Source organism: Pogona vitticeps, chromosome 3, assembly GCF_051106095.1.
Source record: "Pogona vitticeps strain Pit_001003342236 chromosome 3, PviZW2.1, whole genome shotgun sequence".
NCBI classification, from domain to species: domain Eukaryota; kingdom Metazoa; phylum Chordata; class Lepidosauria; order Squamata; family Agamidae; genus Pogona; species Pogona vitticeps.
In genome coordinates, this window is record NC_135785.1 from 219273247 (window position 1) to 219296071 (window position 22825).

The window sequence follows — 22825 nt, forward strand, 5'->3', positions numbered from 1 at the left end:
ATCTTAGTGTACAAAACAACAACTACAACAATTATACTGTTCATGTAAACACCTGTCTTTAGCCTTCTGATCTCACAGAACTTCAAACCTCACAGCAAAACTGAACTACTAATATGTAATTATTGAAGGACATTTTTCCCAAACAGTAACCCTGAATTATTTCAGAACACAAACACATTTCAAAACATGTCATGTCTGTTTTCCACCCTATTGCTCAGAACAGAGGGAGCAGGGGAAATCTCCCTTTTCTATGTGTAAAGCTTTGAAAGTACTGTGGGACTACTTTCTCTCAGTTCCACCAGTTTCACCATATTCTGCTTGCTATTCTAACCATGCATAATTTCGTGTTAAATTGACATTTCTGTCCATTACATCCCGTGCTACTCTTGACTTTTTGACAAAACTTGCAAATACTGGGTGCTTTGTTTTCAGCTAGTCTTAGTTTCCTTTTGATGTTGGAAGAACTAGTTGAATGTTTTGCTTTAGGGACACCAAATAGTTTTCTGAAAGGTCCTGCAGAGCCCACATGAGGATCACATGCAGGCTTGATTCTTCGCTCTTTCTCATAGAAGTAAATGCAAAAGCCATGCCTCAAGAAAGGTGGAGGCCTTTCCCCCCACCCTTCTCATCTAGGTCACAACTACCCTGCTCATGCAATTTCTTTCTTCCTGTCCTATATTTTCCAACCTCTTTCCCACAGTGTTTCTTGTTGCTGAATCAGATTATGCATGCAGGAATTGGTTTGAAAGATATGCTTATATTAAATAACTGATTGTTCATGTAATAATGATACTGTTTTCACTTAATGAAACATTCTGTACATCCATCCATAAAACACTCATATATAAAAAAAAAGCTTCATCAGCTTTAGACCAGGGAGGAACTTGAATACTCTCACTCTACTTCAGTAGTAGTCTTTTCAAAATCAATATTAAATGGTGGAAATACAATCAAATCCATAAATACATGAGCAGTTCCAGTAATTGGGTACCTCGCTGGGATAACAGACTTGACCCTTGGAAAAATTGGATCAAAAAACACAGAAATTAATGAACATACATCACACACTACATTTAAAAAGTGATGTGGACAGATTATATTTAATATGGAAAATTGGAGGTAGTGGATTAATACAAATACAAGAAGTAGTAGAGAAAGAGAAAGAAGAAGCCTAAATGATTATATTAAAAGAAGCAGAGACAAATTACTTAAAGCAGTGAAAATAGAGAACATCTTGAAAATAACAGAAACAAAGGCTGAATACAAGAAACAGCAATTTAAAGCTGAAAAACAGGCTACTTCATGGAAAATATCTGAGAAATATTGATGGAAGACATGATAATAATTTAATTGGGGCACAGCTAAACTGGGGACCATCAAGAAAGTAACATAAGGTTTGATCTTTGCTGCACAAGAACAAGTGCTCCAAACTAATATAATGCATGCTAAAATTCAAGGAATTAGTGTAAGGAGCCATGACAGCTTTTGCCAAGAAAAAATGAAAGTGTATTTCTCCTCATCTGTGAATGTTCAACGATTGAACAGAAGACTACAAAACTAGACATGATAGAGCTGCAAAATTAATACACTGGTCATTATTTAAAAAGTATAATCTGCCAGCACCCAAGAATCTGTGGAAACATCAGATAGAGAAGGTGTTATAAAATGACCAAGTTAAGATCTTGTGGGACTTTTAGATTTAAAGAGTCAGGTACCTATAATATACCAGATGTAGCAGTAACTGAAAGAAATATCTGGATAATTGACATTGCAATTCCAGAGGATGCCAGAGTTGAGGATAAAGAGCTGGGAAAATGAACAAAGATAAAGAGCTGAAAAAATTAATAAAATACAGAGACCTGTCAACAGAAATAACTCAATTGTGGACTGAAACACATTTCAGTGGTCTCCATGGTCATCAGGGCATTGAAGACAAAGCAGACATGAATTTAAGAGATGACTTGCCCATTTTATTTGCAGGTGGACAGGTTGATTGAGGAGTGGCAATTAAATCAAGGCAGGATAGGCATCAATAGTGGGCTCCGACAGAAGCCTAGGCCCTGGCTGAGGTGGCCGTATGTACAGTAGTACAGAGAAGAGTCCTCTTTGAAAGACACGTCTCTTTTGAATGACTGTCTAATACCGATCCAGTTTAAAGAGCAAATCTACAAAGGGAAGTAGGGGCCAGCCCTGCAGTTGCCCATCAAAGCTTAGGGAACCGAACAGCTCAAGCACACAAGTGACTTGGTCTGTTTTCTCTGAAGTGGGGAAATACACGTACTGTATTTCTATTTAAATAGCAGTAATTATTTTTTTAAATTTGGACCTATGGATATTAATTAGCATATGGATAATTTGTGGAAACTTGCATCCACTTTTTCTTCTTTCATTGTGACATACTCTCTCTCTCTCTCTCTCTCTCTCTCTCTCTCTCTCAGTAGAAACATACATGTCACCATAAATGTGGCACTTACTCAAAGATACTGAGGTACTAACTCTGGTACTGTAGGGTAGGAAAAGAAAGCCTGCATGAACTGAATAATGCCCATGTAATTGTGGTATGGAGGGTTCTATGACAGCAGAGTCATTCTCCTGTTTTCTCCCCCTTTATCCTCATGTACACAGACACTTCTATTCACTTCCAACCGTCTCTCACCATTTAAACGGAATACTGTTAAACCAATGAATGCTGTTGATGCTTCTGGCTATTTAGAGAGAAGTTAATGTGTGCAGCAAAATAGGCAGACAGGCAGGTGGTCTCTTGAAAAAGACTCCAGCATAAGATTCTCCAGATGCCAGTATTATAACAGCAGGGCCCTCTTCACAGCAGGCTGCTATGCTGAAGCAGCAGTTCTTATGGCTTTTGTGATGTACTCTGGTTATTTAGAATTTGCTGAGGACACAGCCCTTAGGCAAAATCTGTGTTCTGTCAGAGTTGACCTATATGTTTACAGATGTCATTTCACACAATCTCATAAACCTGTTCGGAAAAAGTACTCTTATCTATAAAATATTGTTAAATTTAGGGTTCATTTTCCCAACATCAGAATATTAATGCAATTGAGAACCCCAGCTCTATTTCTAATGGCGGCGGGGGAGGGGAATCAGCAAACCATCACCATCTAGAAACGTGATTTTAAAAAATCTTTAAAAAATAAATGCTTTGCCTGTTTTTCAAAGAATAGTTCCGTGAGCTGCTAACAAAGAAGAAATGAAATAGAATAAACACAAAGACATAAAAAAGTTTAGAACTATTGAAGTTAAAACATAAAGCAGATTTATTTGCGAAGGCTTTCACGACCAGTATCTAATGGTTGTTGTAGGTTTTTCGGGCTCTTGGGCCATGTTCTGAAGATTGTTCTTCGTAACGTTTCGCCAGTCTCTGTGGCCGACATCTTCAGAAGATGCCGGCCACAGAGACTGGTGAAACGTGAGGAAGAACAACCTTCAGAACACGGCCAAAGAGCCTGAAAAACCCACAACAACCATAAAGCAGATTTTAAAAAAAAAACTTAAATGACATAGGCAAAATGAAGCATTTGTTTGTTTTGTTTGTCTGAGCATATAGAATATTGATTGCACCAGTCAAAGACCACTGCAAGATCAGTGAGACTGACATAAAATAACAGTAAAACAGCTAAAATTGAGGTAAGAGGCACAATAAATATACATGCATGTTAGGTGCCTTTAAGTTAGTACTTTGGATACCTTTGAAACAATATTTTGCTTATAAAATAAATTAATCCATTACAGGTGGTATTTGACTGTGATTGTATTAAGATACACTAAAATTAGTGAGGTTATCAGATTACATTCATGCTATTATATTTTTGAAGCTTAGTACTGGTTTTAGTCCAGAGTCCTAGGGTGACGTTTTGGGTCATGTATGGTTTGTCCCTTGAAGGAGGAAGTCCATTTTATCTTTCACATCCCAGAACTTCCTTCTCTTTAGCATGGGATCTAGATAACATTCTCTAATGTCAGTATATAACTGATAGTCAGGAATATAATGAGCTAAATCTTCCACAGCTCGTGCCCCACAGATATTTCAGTAATTTGTAAACTGGCCTGATTAAGTGCCATGCACTACTCTGGGTGGTTAATAACAGTATGAATAACCCTCCCAACTAAGCACTGTACCCAGATAGACTTCCCTACTACCCCAAATCAAATCAGACAGCAAATCCAACAGAGCACACCGATGGCAGCCAGGTGAAACAGCACTCATCGTTAATTTGGAGGGAAAGTGTCTCTAAAGCGTTATTCAAAGGTTGCAGTCTAACTATTTCTTGAAAGTTGGGATGGAGAGGGCATGATGGATTTCTACCAGGAAACAATTCCAGAGATCTGGACCCACTACTGAGAGGGCTTGATTTCTTGTAGAAACCTTCATTGCCTACCTCAGCATGGCAACCAGATTGGCCTGGGTGGATCTGGTGGCACAGGCTAATGTTATTCAAGGGATGCACACTGACAGATAATGGGGTCTTGTTATCTGAATATATCCGCTCAGTTGAAAGCTGCTTCTACAGCCATTCAGCTGAAATGCCAGAAGGCTGCCTGAAAGGAAAAGGTTGTTGGCTACTAGTAGAGGGACAATATTGAGGGCTACAATCTACTCTTCTTTGGAAGGAAAATACCCAGCTGAGGGCCTTCCATATCTCATATATGGAGATGTTCACCCTCTCTGTAACATACCATGACAAAACACCCCAAATCTAACTAGCAACAACCTCCACTTATTGCCTGCTGTACCAAAACTTGGGCAAGTTATTTGTTGAAATACAATGCCTAGCCAACACAGCTAGTCCAGAAGTGATCCAAACTGGATTAGATCAATTCAGACCAACTTGGTGATCTGTAGAGTAAAGCAAATTCAGCTAGCATATCTCCAAGATATTACAAAACAGTAGCATAAAAGCAAAGTCCTGGGGGTGGGGAGATTATAGGAATTAAAATTTAGTTTGTTCTCCCCGCCCCCATCTTACTTACACAAAGTTTCATTCATTTAAAATTCAGATGATTTTAACTGAGTACTTCTAAAGTGATGGGAGATGATTGGTGGTGTTTTCTCTTTTTTTGTACACTAAGATAATTGTTGTTGTTGTTTAGTCGTTTAGTTGCATCCGACTCTTCGTGACCCCATAGACCAGAGCATGCCAGGTCCTCCTGTCTTCCACTGCCTCCCGGATTTTGATCAAATTCATATTGGTTGCTTCGATGACACTGTCCATCCATCTAGTCCTCTGTCGTCCCCTTCTCCTCTTGCCTTCACACTTTCCCAACATCAGGGTCTTTTCCAGGGAGTCTTCTCTTCTCATGAGATGCCAAAGTATTGGAGCCTCAGCTTCAGGATTGGTCCTTCCAGGGAGACTCAGGGTTAATTTCCTTCAAAATGGATAAGTTTGTTCTCCTTACAGTCCAGGGGACTCTCAAGACTCTCCTCCAGCACCACAGTTCAGAAGCATCAATTCTTCGGTGGTCAGCCTTCTTTATAGTCCAGCTCTCACTTCCATACATTGCTACTGGAAAAACCATAGCTTTAACTATGTGGACCTTTGTTAGCAAGGTGATGTCTCTGCTTAAGATGCTGTCTAGGTTTGTCATCGCTTTCCTCCCAAGAAGCAGGCGTCTTTTAATTTCATGGCTGCTGTCACCATCCACACTAAGATAATTACCACAAAAGAAAAGAAATCTTGGATGAAGCAAATATGCTCGAGCATTCATAAAACCTGCCACCATTTGTGACACTGATATACTGCATTCCAAATCAAACTGGGCTGATTTGCACTGACAAATATCAAGACCTAATCAGATCAATTTAAAGCAATTCAGATCATACTATCTGGATCTGATGATCCAGATCATAAGAAAAAGCCAAAAGGCAACATGCTGCAAATAGTGGCATAAATACCAACGTAAACACCAGGAAAGGGGATGAAGTCAGGGAAAACAGGAGCCAGTTTCAAATTATTGGCTAGAAGTTAATGTGGGGAAATGAATCTTAGTTGCTCCCTCCATTTGGTGTTTGATATGGAGAAAAGCTGAAGAGGATTCTTTTGTTAGTCCTCCATTTGTAAAAGGAAGGTTTTTGGGTGACTTTTACAGTAGGATTTGTATTTACTGTCAGTTGTGCTTTTCCTTCCTTAATCCTACCAATAACCAAACTTAAATCTTCCTTTCCTAGTCCAGTGCATCATATTCTTATTCTTTGTAATATATGCTTCTTTTAGCATGTTTGTCTGTTGATCTCAGCATTCTTTCAGTACTAGTTTTAGCAGGCAGTTGCATTTCCCTTATCCCACCACTCTTTAGGCCATAGTTCTGGAGGGTAGACTCACCTTTTATTTCATTTTGTATTATTGAGAGACAGAGAGAGAGAGAGAAATTATTCTTTATTCTACTTCTATCTGTCTGTACTCTCTCTCTCTCTCTCTCTCTCTTTCTCTCTGTTAAGTTTCATTGTTTCCAAGTAACTAATATGTACAATACAAGTGAGGATGTGTGATAAAATCATGCAGTGTATCTTTAGTATGCATGGATTACCCAGACTAGTACTATCAAAGACAGGAGCCTCTGCTTTAACTTGGATCTTGATTTGCATCAGTGGTCCTCAACCTTCAATGCCAAAAATGTTTTCAACTTCAACCATCAGAAAACCTGACCATGGCTAGGGTTTCTGGGAAACGAAGTCCAAAATGATGAGAGCCACTGATATCCATCACTATTTAACTGGTTAGATTTTGAACATAAAAAGTGCAACTCCTTTGGCAGAAGACCATTCCTTGCAGTCTGTCTGCTACAGGGGAGATTCTACAAACCACAGGCATTTACAGCCTAGCGCTTTACAAACTGTGCATCCATGGATTGCTGGACATGGTTCCCTCTTCCATTCTGCAAGTTGACATGATTACAATGCTCACTGAAACTGAATCACTCAAGGCTGCAATTCAGTCTTGGCTGGAGAGACAGATGATGGCTTTCAAGAGGGACAAAAATGGTATGATAAAGGCTTCACTATGTATTATGTGCACACACACACACACACACACACACACTTTCCTGCACTTCTCCATGGTCAAGAATTTTGCAAGCTTTTGAAACAATATAGAATGTATGACTCTGATTGCCTGAAATGTCAGTATAACAACTAGAGACAACATGGGCAAAAATATTTCTCTTCTGTCACCTATGTTAATGCTTTGAAACGTTTTGGAAAAGCAACCCTTTTCAAGCCACAAAGGATTAAAAAGAGAGCAGCACGGAGATAATAGTCTATACAGCAATCTTAATAGTTGGAGATTATTTTACTAACCTAGCATGTATTGAAAAATAAGGATCGGCATGCTTCAGTGAGTAAAGCTGGGGATGTGTGCTAGATAGCACTAATGGTTTTTAAAAGGCAGCCAATGGCGCCATCTCTGATACACACTCGTACACATTTCCGATGAAATAAACTGGAGCAACTGAAGACCTCCCTTGTACAATGTTAGCTAATTTTAATGGAACATGTGTAAAATAAAAGCTGGTTGGATAGCTCAGTGGTTTAGTTATCTTATTGCAGAGCCAGGGGTTGGGAGTTTGATCCCCCCCACCTTGTTTCCCAGGGGAAGAGCCAACCTGTATAATGGACTTGAGCAAGCTGCATAGTCCCAGGGTGCCTCAGAAGAAGGGGATGGGGAACCACTTCTTTGTATTCTCTACCTGGAGAAAGGTTTTCTATAAATCAGAATTGACTTGAAAGCATGGAAATGTTAGAATTACAGTACACGTAAAATAATTTTCCAGTGGGCTGTGCCTTGAACAGAAATTACTGCTTCCTGTGTTTAATACGGAGCTTAGGGAAGTTGCTTTTGTAGACTCCATCCTTCAGAACCTCTCTGCCACGTATTCTGAGAGTTGGTCCAATCAATCCCCACAACTTTCACCCAAAGTCTGCACAAAATGGAGAGGGGATTTTTAATATAGCCTTGGGAAGGAATGGTTCAACTGCTAAATACGGTGGGGGCAGGGAGGTTTTTTGAGTTTAGAGAAAATGGTATTCTAACATAAGCTCTAGCAAGCACTACCAATTATCTAGGCTTGACATCTTACTTGCACTGTAAAGCTGCTGCTTCACTTAGACACCAGTTTATAATCTCTCTGTCTCTTTCCTTTTTAAAAGCATAAGCAAGATTGAACGTGTGAGTCCGGTGAATTAATCTTTTAAATAAATAGCTCATCCATCATTTTAGTCCAATTGACAACTCCATTTCAGACCCCAAGGGAGGAAACTAATAAACTTCTAGTTACTTTGCTATTGTTTTCCTAAAACAATTTGACTTCCTTTGCGATAGCCCTGAATTCCTCCATTAAAAATAGAGAGGCTGGGAGCTGAAGGAAGTGTTTTGAGACAGCCAAGTCGCCGCTTTCAGTAAAGCTTCCTTGGGACCACATTTATAACCCAATCCATGATGATGACTCTGTACGAGTCTGACAGCTGCTGAGGCATGTCATACAGCACTCAAGCTGCAAGACCCTAGAGCCTGTTTCGTTTAGGGGGTTTGGGGAATCTCCAGCTAACCAATACAAGAAGACGTGGAGTTCCCCAACACTCATCAAAACTGTGTTGATCATAACTGAAGGTTCCTCCATCAGAGTCCCTACTAGATACAAAGATAAAAGGTAAGTTCTTGCAAGTCCTAGTGTTGACCCCAATATGTAATAGTTTGTAACTTTCTTTTTAAAATCAGTTTCACATTCAACATTCTGGCTATTGAAACCTGCTGGAATGAGTAAAAATAACGTAGAAGTATTTTTGTTTTTGGGGGGGGAGTGGTCCTTAATTTGAACTGGCTTCAAATAAACTTTCTTATGTTAATTAGATTTTATTGTCTACAGATCTGGAGGTGATCTGTTCTTTGCTTCTTAGTAAATTATATATCATCTCATGTTGCATTTCCTATGTTGGGACAATAGGAAAACATAAGCTCCATTCTGACTTGGCAGTCATATCTCAGTACCTGAAAAGAGCATTGCACTCAACTGTATGAAACTGTAGACACAACTGAATGTAATATTTGTGAAAGATCAGGGGTTAAAAAGAACAGAGCCCCGTGACAATTTAAGGACTAGCAAATTATTATGTCATATGGTAGAGACCACTTAATAAAAGTGTGGGGAGAAGAGGGGGAGATAGTGGAAATCAGCAAGTACAAAGAAGAGAAATTCTTTGTAATAACTCTTATTAAGTTCACATCTACATTTCCACTAGGGGTTTGTTTATTTTAATTTCACTTGCAATCCTGACATTGTATGATTTAAATGCTTAGTCTCCTGCCCATAATGCAAATCAGTTTGTCTCACTGCTCCTGTTACCTAATCTTTGGTTTTACCAAGTGATGCACTCCCTGCATCCAAAGAAACAAACTACAGTCCACAAGTGCTAATGCCAAATAAAACCTGTTAGCCAAAAGGTTCTGACATTTCTGCTGCAACAGACTAACAGTTATTTTCTTGGAAGTTTATTGAAATGCTATGATTACGCCAAACTACCTCTTCTTGTTTTGAATTCTCTTTACAAGGCTCTGTATTTCATAAAAAGGCATACTCATTACATTGCAGATATTGACTAGCATGACATTTCTTCCCATCCGCATTGCTGTACTTACTATCAATTTATATTTCTATGCTCAAGTCCTGCTATGTATGTTTTCCCACAACAGCTCTTCTCATTACCACCTCCTTCTTCAGCTCTTGGTATATTAAGCATTTCTTCTCTGTGGGCCCCATTGGAAACAGAGAAAGATGCTACAATACTTTTTATTAAGAACAATATGACCATAGAGGACAGTAGTGGCTGAGATGGACAGTTAAGGTAACTTGAGGCTTGCTTGTCTAATGTGCTTCCTTTTTGAAGTCGACTGATATTCTCAGCAATGACTTGCAATCCTTTTCCATTTGGTTAACTTTCAGCTCTTTCCTAAGGTTAAAGTAGCATCCTAAGCAACTTCAGAGAGTCTTCTTACCAAAATAATAATAATAATAAATCCTTTCCCCCCTCTTATTTCTCCTTGGCTGGAAGATTAATTACACCTCATCACACCTACTGTTCCATAAGCTTCTTTTTTGTCCTTCTTGAGACGCTAACCATGACTTCTTTCCCAATTTTCAAATAGGATACCAGTCCCACCCGACCATTGGTTGGCCCTGGGGATCTGTTTGTATAAACATGTAACTGGACCTGCATGTACAGGGGAAGACATTGGGAGGGTTGTGCAGAAAGAAATGATGGTCAGGGAAAGGGTTTGGCATCTCCCTTTATTTCCCCATTGAAGGTCAAACTTGCACCTACTCAAACCTACTTTCTTCTATTAAGAAAATAAATAATAATTACACAGCCAAGAATGAAGTAAGATCCTTTCGAAGTAAGGTCCTTTTGAGGGGAAAGGTGGGTTATAAATAAATAAATAAATAAATAAATAAATAAATAAATAAATAAATAAATAAATAAATAAATAAATAAATGCAGGTTTGTGAGGATGGTTGTAGATATAACCCTTTACATTTCTCATACTGTGAAAAAAATCTCATATTTTATTAATCCTATCAACTCTGAAAGATTGAGAGACTGAAATGAAAGAGATGAACATCTGGAAGTCAAAGGCAACACAGGATAATAGGATAGCTTTAAAACTGGATGGAAGACATTCCATGTCCTGAGGGAAACCTGAGTAGTAATGTGGCCCAATGGCTCCTTACGATTAGGTACGATGAAGTATTGCCTTGGGCAGCTGATTTTGATTTTCATGAACTGGCAGCAAATTGTAATATAATTTATTTATTATTATTATTATTCTGTTGACTACAAGAATGGGAGAAGGAGCTTGGGGGATCTGTTTTGCCTTGTGGGGCAAAAAAAATATGGCTACTCCTGGGTACTGTGCACTCTGACTTGGAGGTAGATCCATTTTTTGCTCTGCCTCAAGCTTTGTGCCCTCTCTCCTAGCATACTTCCAACCAAAAGTGAAGCGGGTTTCCCAGCACAAGTTGTTGTTCTAGCATATTTTGGAGCACAGCTCTTGCCCTCCTTGGAAAACTTTGCTATTTGTGAGAAGTCACAATCAATGTTCTCAACAGACTACTTCTGTTGCAGACAGAGCTCTTTTAATTCTATTTTTAACTTCCTCATGGACAAATGTTTGTTTATGTATGTATAGTATATAGTCCTCTCATCACCACCAAGCAAAGTGCTATAAGCAAAATAAGGGATTCTGAGCACTGGGAACTGGAATTTGATTGGCTGAGCTTCACAGAAGTAGCCAGGGACAACCTACCTCTGCTCCACTCTGTACTCAACTATCCCTTTTGCTTCTTGAGTGGGGAAAACTTTCTCAGAAAGCTCTGGTAACACAAGGGGTATCATAGCCTCACACTTCCAAGGAAATCTTGATAACAGCTTGCTTCTGAAGAGCAGCGCTTGTGTGTCCAGACAAGTGAAAAGAGCAGTGTTAAAAACAGCAGTCAGAGTTGAACAAGTCTGAAGAAACAAGTTAGACAAGGATACCATGGAGAAAGGCTGAAAATGAAAAAGGAAAGCCTATAAAATATTTAAAATGGAAAGGTGACTAAGACAGGGGTGAGTGAGACAGAGCAAGAAAAGAAAGAAAAGAAAGAAAAGAAAGAAAAGAAAGGAAAGAAAGAAAGAAAAGAAAGAAAGAAAGAAAGAAAGAAAGAAAGAAAGAAAGAAAGAAAGAAAGAAAGAAAGAAAGAAAGAAAGAAAGAAAGAAAGAAAGAAAGAAAGAAAGAAAGAAAGATGGCGATAATGACAGAATAGAAAATACTCCTTACTGATTAACAAGGAACAATTTCCAGGAACAAGAGGAGATTCATGTGAGTAAAACTGATATTTAGAAATTTATTTCTGTTTTCAAGGTCTTTTGTATACAAATAATATCATAATTTGTCATAATAATATATTGCTAAAATAACACTCACCTCCTTTATGATATTTCCAACGTGCAATGTACCATTTTAGACAAAATAACTGCAAACAGAAAATAAGTCTGAAGGGAGAGTGTAAGCATATGACTAAAGAGACAGGCTTCTCCACTTTTGAACCAAAGAAACACACTCCTAGGAATCTGAAATAGGCTTTCTTTCATTGAAATTAGTGTGATCAATATTGATAACTATTAGCAGGAACTAGGAAGTGTAATGAGAATTACCTTTCTAGCCAAGATTTCAAGTTTCATCAAAATCAGTGCAACTGGTGATAGGAATCTTTTCTAAAAGGAAGATTTTTTCCCAGCACAATCTTGGGGGATAATTTTTAGCCAGACGTTGGTATATACAGTGCATCACCTCTAATATTTCAATTTTTCTTTCTCTTGAAACCATGTTTGCATGATTTGGAGTTACTGGAGACTATATCCTTCTAATGCAAGAAATGAGTTCAGGTGATACTGTATCCCAAACTTGTAAAAGTTACTTTTTTGAACTACAAGAATTCCTTACCTAGTATGGCCAGTAACCATGGCATTGTAGTGCAATTAACTTTTCAAAGTTTTGGCTACAGCCTTACCCTTAGGAAATCTTCCCATAATCACTTGCACAATGTCACAAGCAGTAATTCAGTGTCATACCCCTTTTGTTCTCTTTATACATTCCCGTTTAGCTGTTTTTTAAATAGAATTTTGATATCATGTAACCACTGGAATCAGTAACCTCTAGAGATGTCTATAATTGAAATGGATGGTTGTTGCTGCTGCATTTTATTTGTTTTTGTCTGATAATGTTATTTTATTGTTTTGAGCCTTTGGGGAACAATTGTGTTTTATTTCTTACATACTACTGACATTGGCAGTACAACCCTTGTTCCTATATGTTTTAACTTGGAATAAGTCCCACTGAGTTGTAATGGCATTTATTGTTAGGGTAGCTTTATTCCCACTACAATGAGACTTGCTACTGAGCAGAAATGTATAGGAATGCATTGAATGATTCTCTGTTTGTACGAGTGTATTCTGGTGACAGTGATGGCATTTGTACCCAGAGTCTTTTAATCTTAGAAAAATCAGTGAACATGCCCCCATGACCTGGAACCTGAATACAGAATTGTCCTCTGATTTGATGCTATAGATTAGCCTTAGAAACCCAAAGCTTATTTACCTGAAAATAAGTCTTCATGACACTTGGATGAAAGTGTGCTCAGATTTCAAGGCCAAATCTTGCTATGGGCTAAGTAGAGTTGTTATTATGTGCCACTTAAGTCACTTCCCTCTTATGTGACCCTATGAATGTATGAACTTTTAAAAAAAATCATATTATTAACCGCCCTGCCCAAATCTTATCAATTTACTGAGTCAATCTATTTCACACTTTTCACTTTTCCTCACTTCATTACCTTTCCCAGTATTGTCTCCTCATGATACAACCAAAGTACAAAAGCCTCAATATTAGCTATTTAAGGTTCTACTGGGAATCCAGGCTTGATTTGCTGTAGAACATTTGTTTGTCTTTCTAGTAGTGCATGCCAGCTGTAAAGCCCTCCTCAACACCAAATTTCAAATGTATCTTTTTCCCATCAACTTTTTTCACTGACCAGCTTTCACATCCATACATGGTCATCAGAAATACCACAATATGGATGAACTTGCCTTGGACTGCAGTAAAACATCCTTACACTTAAGGATCACTTCTGGTTCCTTTATACTGCCATTCCAAGTCTCAGTCTTCTTCTGATTTCTTTGTTGCAGTTTCCACTTTGATGACTGAACAAAGTTACAAAAACTCTTCAACAAATTCAGTTTCTTAATTGTCAGCATTAAAGTTCTCTGTTTCGTCTGTAGATATATTTGTCTTCTTGTTCACCTGTAATCCTGCTTTTGTGTTTTCTTCTTTCATGTTCCTCTGGAGTAGTTTCAAGTCACTGTTGTTTTCTGCCAGTAAGAAGGTGTCATCTGCATATGTTAAATTATTGGTCTTCCACCAGTTTTTACTCCTTCTTTCAACTGAATTAAATCCAGCTTTTCATATGTGTTGCTTCTACTTATATTCTGTCCCATAGTGTTAAAGTACTCTCTGAGCAGTTTACAACATAATTCTGCAAATAACACTTTATATTTATATAAAATTTCTACATGTGGATAGTGAAATAAAATATACCCCAGTTTATCACTTTGCTAAATGGAAACTATTCTGGTTCTCCATAGTGTTCCCTAAAAATAGTCTCTTGTCCAGGGTATAGAAAAATAAAATGTTATGGCACCTCTATGTCTTTCACAATGTGCCATAGCATAGGTTTTCATGATCTACTCTAAGCAGAAGAGATCCACTGAAATCAGTGGGGCTTACATTAGTCTGATCATTTCAATGGGTCTACTCTACATGAGACCATGGGGTTTAACCGTATAAATGAAGCCAGGTGAATGCTCTAGCTAGATAGTGGTACATTCTTCACTTAAATCTCCAATGTTGGAGTTATATCTTATTGACACCAGAAGCTTTATTCATCATAAGTACTGTACCCATAAGGTAAAATCATCAAATAAAGAAGCCACAGAATTAAATAGTGCTACTGTTGACATGCCTGTTGGACCAAACAGGAGAAGGATCATTATCTCAGCATAGGGAAGTACTGCATTGTTAACTTTGCCAATGATCTGAAGTCAGCAGAAATACATTATATATTCCTAACCTTCTTGGTTGAAAATCCCAACAATTTCCATCCAGAAAATTCCTTTGGCAGGATGTTATGTTGCATGTTCCACATGGAATTAGAGATTTCACTGGATATTGTATCTACATGAGATATTTGCCATACCTTGGAAAATTACTTTTGAGGAAGCAACTTATCTTGTAAGTTGTTAAAGTCATCCTCCCTTCACTCGTGTAATTTACAACACTTTTCCTTATTGGAATGTGTATGATTGCATTTATGCTGAAAGAATGAAAAGGAATTTCATTTGGGTCCCCCCCCTCCCTTTTTTTTTAGCTTTTCAAAATTCATAGATGTCTTTTCAAATTTGGCAGGGAGAACTTGAGTTTTAAAGAACTCTGGTACAGGAAAAAACAAAAAATGACAGCTCTGCCCAACAAAGGCCAAACAAGTGCTTTGGTTTTAAAGGTGACTTTGAATTCCTGTCAAGTCAACAACATCTTTGGTGCTGAATTAGGGTTGCCTCTAGAGGTGGGCACAAATCACAGTTTGGTGGTTCAGCTCAGTTCAGTGTGGCACCTGTACAGGTGTCCCACAGGTGTCACACCCTCCCCCCCTTCTCTTCTGTGCACTCACTCATTCCCTGACTGAAACATGCTTCCCTCCCCAGTCTCCTCAGCATGATTGCCCACTCACGGATTGCAACGTGCACTTCCCTTCTCTGCCTCCTCTAGCAGCTGTCCACTCAAAGGTAGCCCTGCGGGCTTCCCTTGTCTGAGTTCACGGCCACTGGAGGAGGCAGAGGGAAGTGCATCTGCAATCCGTGAGTGGGCAATCATGCTGAGGAGGTGGGGGAGGTAAGTGCAGTTTGCCCAGGGAGCATGCAGAGGAGGTGGGATAGGGGAGTGTGTGACGCCCGCAAAACACCTGCACTAAACTGGGCTGAACTACTAAACCGTGGTTCATGTCCATCTCTAGTTGCCACCTCTTTTTTCTAGCAATAAATCCATGACACTCATATAGAGTATTATTCTCTCCATGAATGGAATAGCTGTACCTAATGAATTGGGCTGGTACAGATAGTTATGAATGTTTGGTCAACTTTTAAATTTAAGAACTTATAAAAATTCACAAACATTTTTATAACTTTTTCGTACCACAGCCTGAGATTTCCTTTTTTAGAGGTCCTTGATCTCCTGGTTTCTATTAGTACAAAGAGTTCTGAAATGGAAAATGCCACATCACTTAAATTGAGAAATACAGAAACTGATTTTAGGTGGTGCTCTATATTGAAAACCAATAGAAAGCCCAGCTTGAGGTCTTTTTACTGCCTGTATCATCTTCCTGAATTTTGCAATGCTGGAAGAACTTCTTCAGAGTTCAGGCTTCAAAATGGTGAAATCCATAGTCATTTGGGAACTATGCAAAGCATTCTTACTGCCACAAGTATAACGTTATTTTTACCACTTACAGTTTATTTTATCCCTGTGCCTTGCCCTTGGGAATGTCAGTACTGCGCTGGAAGGAATTTGAAGCATACCAGAATATGCCATCGTTTTCTCTTCTAGTTCTTCCCTCTTTGGCATGTAGGTGGATGTCACACAAACTTCTCTGTTGTCCTTGCCTCCTTTGTCTTGTGGGTACTAAAAAGAAATGGGTAGAAAAATAGGTGCAGGAAGGATGAATTTCAGCATGATTCCAATGAATGGCTTAGGTAAAGCAAGATGAAGAATGTCCCCCAAATATGTGATATTGGGGAGCAAATTTCAGAGGGGAGAGAAGAATACATGTGTGTTTTTTTATTGATAGAATGAACAATCTTGCTTTCCTGCTCTAGAAGAAAAAAATTCTATATTTCAAAGCCCCCAAATCTAATTTAATTATTTTTCAGTGAATAGTTTTGGTAATATAGCAATCCTGCACAAAACAGTTCCTTCTATTCCCTTAAAATTTAAGACTTCAGTGGGATTAGGACAATTTAAACATCACTAGTGCACAAATTATAGGTGTGTGATGTTTTACCTTCCTGGTTAATCTGCATCTCACCTCTCTAGCTAATCTGCCCAATATGGTTCTCTCATCATACATATGATACATATGTACCATACATATAAATTGGAAACAGCCATTTTGGGGGTAGGTACCAGTGATGGCCTTCCCCGGCAGAATAGCAGAATCCAGCAGACTTGGAAGGAGGCGATCACCTTTCCACTCTGCCATCCATTCCCCAAAACAGATCTGGAAAGCTGCAACCCTTTCAGAGCTGATTTTCAGGTGAAGTGGAAAGCTGCAAGAGCAGCAGAGAAGAAAGCTCCAAATTCCCACAAGTGACATAGTGGATTTAGGTCCAATAGACGAGCAAGAGATAGATCAGGATCTACTAATTCCAAGTGATTTCCAGTAGATCTGCAAAGGATGCTTGACTCCCAATTGCCTAACAAGAGTAGTCTGTAAGAATTCCTGATGTGTAAGCAAGCCAGGGACCCTAACTGCGGGACAGTTCAGCTCTCATTCAAGTGAACAGGAGTGAAACCCTTTCTCAAACCTGAGGTGATGGGATTGGTGCTAAAACAAACACCTTAGGGAGTGGGACCAACAAGGAGTGGGACCCAATACCTCTAACATGAGCTTATGCATTCCTGTTTGGGCTTATCAAATGAATAGGGTAAACTTCTGCAACACTCCTATCCTAAGTTCAACTGTTTTAAATAGTAGCAAGAAATGTGTATGATATTCTCTTGAAACAATGCCACAAAATGTTTTTTGCTACTCTGTTTGAACTAGTTTGCTGCCTGCAATTCCAATTTCCCTCCAACAGTTCCTTGAAGTGTACAGTATTCTGTTTACAAACGAACAAAATCTTCCATTCAGTGGCTACAAACAATTATAGCTTGGAAAAATTAAGGTACAGTCTTGTTTCCACTGCATTAAAAATATACAAGTATTTCCTAATCTCTTTTGGGTCTCCCATATTATTTGACTGTCCTCACGGGTGTATCTAACACCTCCCAATTTAGTACCCACTGTAAGAGTTACATGCCAGTTAACTCAGCTTTGAACTCACTGATAATGACGCTAAGTAAAACTGGGCTTGACACCAATCTGGGCAGCCGCCTCCTGTTCACTCACACCCAAGGTCATTATCTGCCACTTAGCAGTATGCTTTGGTTACAGCCTCCATCTGGTCTCTCAGTGTATTGAACACATTCATAAACATGGAGGTGGACATTTAAATTAAATTCTCTTGCATTAGATATTGTAAAAGTTGCTTTTTTGGATTATACAGGATCTTCCAGAATTCCCCCAGCAAAAACCGGCTGGTGCTTCTGGAAACCACAGCATTGAAAAGGAACATTTCGAAGCTTGGTGCTGCATGTAATTCAACAGTATAACAATAAGGTGCAATATTTTGCAATATTCCAGAGAGAGAGAGAAACGGCCTCTTGTGGGGTGCTAATTGCCATGACTGATGCCTCTAAGGTCTCTATTTATGACAGTTAAGCATCCCACTTATTTCAGAGAAATTAAATAAACCCACAACATTCACAGCAGCACTAATTTCCAGATTTTGCACATCTTTAGGTGTAGAAATTACAGGAAAAGCCCAATAACTTTTAATATTATTGTTTACGATAGCTGGCCATGTAGCTCAGTGGTTTAGGTATCTGGCTGTGGAGCAAGAGACTGGGATTTCAATTCTCCAAGGTGCTCCCTGTAAGTAGAGCCAGCTTGTGTGGCCTTGGACATGTTGCACAGTCCCACAGTACCCCCCCCAAAAAAAGGGGGAATGGTAAACCACTTCTGAAAACTGCCACCATAACTCAGAACTGACTTGATGGCATGGAATTATTATTAAAGTATTTGTACTCCACTTTTTTGCCAAAAGCTCTAATGCCAGCTCAAGTAGTAAAACCTGTTCAAATGTGGGAGACAGCAAAAATTCCCAACATGAGTCAAAAGGAGTAATATAGTAAATTATGGAATCAGTGACAAAATCTTTGCCTTGCTACTATGCTTCCCTTACTCCTGTGCAAATGACACAAAATAGCATGGACTTTGGGATGAGACAGACAGAGGTAGCCCTCCCTCTTCCCTCAAACATATTCTCCTCCCTAAAGCCCTTTGGATAAAGATGGGGCACTGCTTTTTCAAACTAGAATTTCCAGAATCCCATAGCCAGCATGGAAGTGGCCTCCCATTTCTGCTCTTGCTATGCTTCTCAGTGGTCAGGAAAAAATCCATCCTCTTTTTATCCCTGTTTCTCCTCCATTTGCTTTGTCTTCCTTTTGGGTCCCTCTTCACTTTTCTTGCTCCCTACACTTACTCTCTCTCATTTTTTAGCCTTCCACTTTAATTTATACCCCAAATGCTATGAGGTTCTACCTTTCAGAAGAGGTATAGCTACATTAGCATAAGTGAGAATGTCAAACCAGACAAGGAGGGGAATTATTTTCCCTTTTACTAATTTGTTTTGGCTTCCATAGTGGCATTTCTTCAGAGGTATGTGCTTCAGTAATCAGATTTGCAAATTAAGCCTATGTTTACCTTTCAATGACCAATCGAAACACAAAGAGATAAAAAGATTTCTTTCACCACTTTAGGGAGCACATCTTCCTTAAAAATCTTTTGCTAAATCAATTATCTATAAAGCAGTGGTTACCATCCATAGTTCCCATTATATTCTAGGACTACCAGAAATCCTGGCCAGCATACCTAGTGGTGAAGGCTTCTGGGAATTTTAGTTCAAGAACATCTGGGAACCCAACGAGGAGAAGCACCACTACAGACTGATGGAAAGTGGGATGGGGAAGTCTGCCTGGTTTTTAAGATTATCAGGGGAGGTCTTTCTCTCAGTCCCACCACCTTCACAGGTGCGGTTGGTGGGGAAACGGGAAAGGGCTTTCTCTGTCGCTCCTCCCAGACTCTGGAATTCCCTCCCATGGGAGACTAGGCTGGCCCCATCTTTGCTGTCCTTTTGCAAGCAAGTAAAGACTTTTCTCTTCAGGCAGGCTTTCTCTAAATGTCTGAATAAGTAGAGCTTTTTTTTTAATGGAGACTATTGTTTTGAATGTGTTTTTAATACTGCTTTTACTTACATGTTTTAATACATTTGTTCAATTCTTTTTTAAATATTGTAATAATTTATTGTTTCAGCTTTTAATATTGCTTTTTATACAGTAAGTCAACTTGGTTCCTTTTAGGTGGCATATAAATATTTTAAATTAATAAAATAATAAATAATAGGAGATATGAAGTAGTACCTTTTAGGTGGGTCTACTCAGGAATAGATTCCACTGACTTCAGTGGGCTTACTGTCAGGTAAGTATGTATAGGATTACAGTCAAAGGAAGAAACAGTTGAACTGAAACTTTGATACAACAAGAATTTTTGACGGTTTGGCTATGTGTGGAGGAAATGTATCATCTGGCTCCATCACAAGCAGCACAATGTCTTGGGTTGACACCATTAAAACCACAAAAATATACAGTAATTCAAACATTGTCTGGTTTCCCACAGAAAGCAGTGGTGTCACTAGACAAAGATGCCTTGGGAGAGATTCTCAGTTAGGGTATGGCCATAGAAAAGGTTCTTTCGGAGGGGGTCGTACTTAATTTGAAAAAAAGTTACTTTTTTGGATTACAACTCTCAGAATCTCTCAGCCAGCATTGCTACTGGCCATCCTGTTGGGGATTTTCTGCAGCTAGAATAGATGAAAATTACTTTTCCAAGCTGTGGCCACCTGCTTAATTTCTGAAGGAAATGCCACTTTTTCATGAGCAAATCCTACCATGCTGTCACAATGTTTTAAAGGTATAGATTCCCATGTGTTTGGATCTGTACTAAAAAGACGGTAGCCCAGCCAGTGCCAGCAACAACAAGCACCCATTTGATAGGCTTAGTCACTTGGTGCCAAGCCTTTAAATGTTAAACTGTTACCACAGGGCATCTCCCAGAAAATATAGTTCCCATATCACTTTCACATTATCTAAAAGATACCACAGACAAACAGCAACTGTGCACTCTCTTCTGAAGAAGTATCCTTGCTTAAAAACATATGAAATAGAGAGACATTCTTAGTACAAACTATTGCTTTTGTATTGTGGATAATCTAGTATTTAAGTTTTACATGTCAGAAAATTATTTCTGAGCTTCATAGCTCAGTGGCAGAACTGCAGCACTGCGGCCAAGCCTCTGCTCATGATCTGGCTTCAGTCTCAACAGGTTCAGGTAGCCAGCTCAAGGTTGACTCAGCCTTCCACCATTCCGAGGTCAGTAAACTGAGGACTCAGCTCACAGGGGGGAGGGCAGTTTATAGCCTGCATCAATTATAAGCTGCTCAAAGAGTGCTTTAAGGACTATGAGATGCTAGAAAAGCAGCACACTGCTTTTCATTTTTGGCAGGGTCCACTAGGGCAAATTTAACATCCCACTCATATTCAAGCAACCCCCAGCAGTCCACCCTTGCTTGTCCCCTTACCAGAGGTGGCTGATCAGGACCACAGCTGTATTCCCCTCCTGAAGTCCTAGACTCACACAGTGTGTGTCTACGTATGCTTGTATGTGTGTGTGAGAGAGAAAGGGAGAGAGATGTAGGTGGAGGCAGAAAGAAAGTGAGAGAACAAATTTGAATAGGAAAGTCACCTGGTGTGGGTGAGGGAGTATCTGAGTGAATGCTTGATTGCCTCTGTATGTTTGCATGCATGAATGCCTGTGTGTGCGTGTGCACATGCGTGTGCATGTGTGATGCATGCATACGCGTCTTTATGACCCACTGACCATAACTAGGCAGCAACTGGCAGTACCCTTACAAGTCAAAAGAGGTTCTAACGACAAGGACAAGTAGCCCCCTTTTCCCAGAGCAAAGATATTCAAATCAACATTTGAAAAACCAAGCTTTCCAGATTCATTTTAGTCACTAATCTTAGCATAGATTGAACCCTGCTAGTAACAAGGAACATGAGGTCACTAAGGGGTTGAAAGAATGACTACACATTTGAATAGATTTAAGACCATACCTATCACACTCTCTCTTCTGGTAACCTTCAGTAACCTTTTGTTAGCTGCCATGTTCTGCTATTTATATCACTGCTGAACCACTTGTAGCTAGGCCTAAAGAAAAAAAGAAAGAAAAGAGAAAAGAGAAAAAACTTTGGGTCTCCAAAGGCAAAGAACTGACATTCATACAAAAAGAGCTTTCTGAAACAGAAGGTTACACAGACGGGTTGGCCTGCCCACCTCATCAGTGAGTTCTTCAGTCTTGTTTCCTATTCTTTGCTTGTCAAGATCATGGCATTGTCTGGGGCAAAGAGTAATGGAGCACTGTGGCCTTCGCCTCCCTGTCATTTAGTCCATGGGCTGACACAAGGGAAAGAAAAGACACCGTGGCAATAAAAATGAGGAAGGGAAAGGGTTTCTCCAATGAAATAAAGTAACAAAGGGTTTTTATAGCTCCGTGGTCAAAAAGAGGCAGCCACAGGCATTTGGACTGCAACATCCAGACAAGAAGACTCTCGCTAAACTGTTTTAACTCACTCAGAATTGTGTTGTGTCACTGTTGCTCACTTGCAACTAGGCTGCATTTTTAAGGAGACGAATGGTTTGTTTAAGTGCAGGTGACATGAATGAAACCACTGGGGAGCTGGGAAGGTTAAATGAGGTCATTGCTCAGTGAACCCATGATAGATTAGCCATCCATCCAGTCAAGTAATGCCAAACAAAGAGTTAGGCATGTTGCACAGTCCCAAGGTGGGATGCTAAGAGAGAATGCATGCGATATGCCTGCCACAGTGCTTTAAAAGAAACAGAATTTCAAGCTTTAGGTTGCAATCCCATACACAGGATCCTGGAAGTACGCTCTAATGAAATTAGAGCTTCTGAACTGAAACATATAGAGATTCTATTGTTTGTACATTTCAGTAGCAGATTAACTACTTAAAGATTTGCTGAACAATTGGTGAGGGGAAATATTAAAAAGCAAGAGTGAGACCAAGAGGTAAATTTCTGAATAGTCCGAAGGTTCTTCGGTATGTTTATCCCACTTTGCCATAATGTAATGCATTTTTATATATTGTCCAGAATGTATACCTTTATAAGCCTCCATTAGTTTTGTGCCTTTTTTAGAACTTTTTAAATGCCATTTCATTGCAAATGAAGAATTCATATCTCTTTCACCATAAATCACTCTCT

General features: G+C 39.2%; 1 protein-coding gene and 1 long non-coding RNA gene across 4 annotated transcripts in view; one reads left to right on the plus strand and one right to left on the minus strand.

Moving 5' to 3' along the window:
• Positions 1-22825, plus strand: part of GJA5 (gap junction protein alpha 5) — a 50250-nt gene that overhangs the window by 23462 nt on the left and 3963 nt on the right. Inside the window, exon 1 of one of the 3 annotated variants that reach the window (XM_020810932.3) lies at positions 1-8664. This exon is cut by the window's left edge and continues 23462 nt beyond it. The gene's annotated coding sequence lies outside the window, so the exon portion shown is untranslated. Of the gene's footprint in view, positions 8665-8799; positions 11872-16277; positions 17544-22825 lie in introns of those variants that run through there. The other 2 variants (XM_020810920.3, XM_072994002.2) reach the window with 2 other exon arrangements.
• Positions 12779-22805, minus strand: LOC144587988 (uncharacterized). Its single transcript, XR_013543276.1, has 2 exons — positions 21655-22805; positions 12779-16281 (listed from the first exon to the last, which is right to left on the minus strand). It is a non-coding gene; the product is annotated as an uncharacterized LOC144587988 (long non-coding RNA).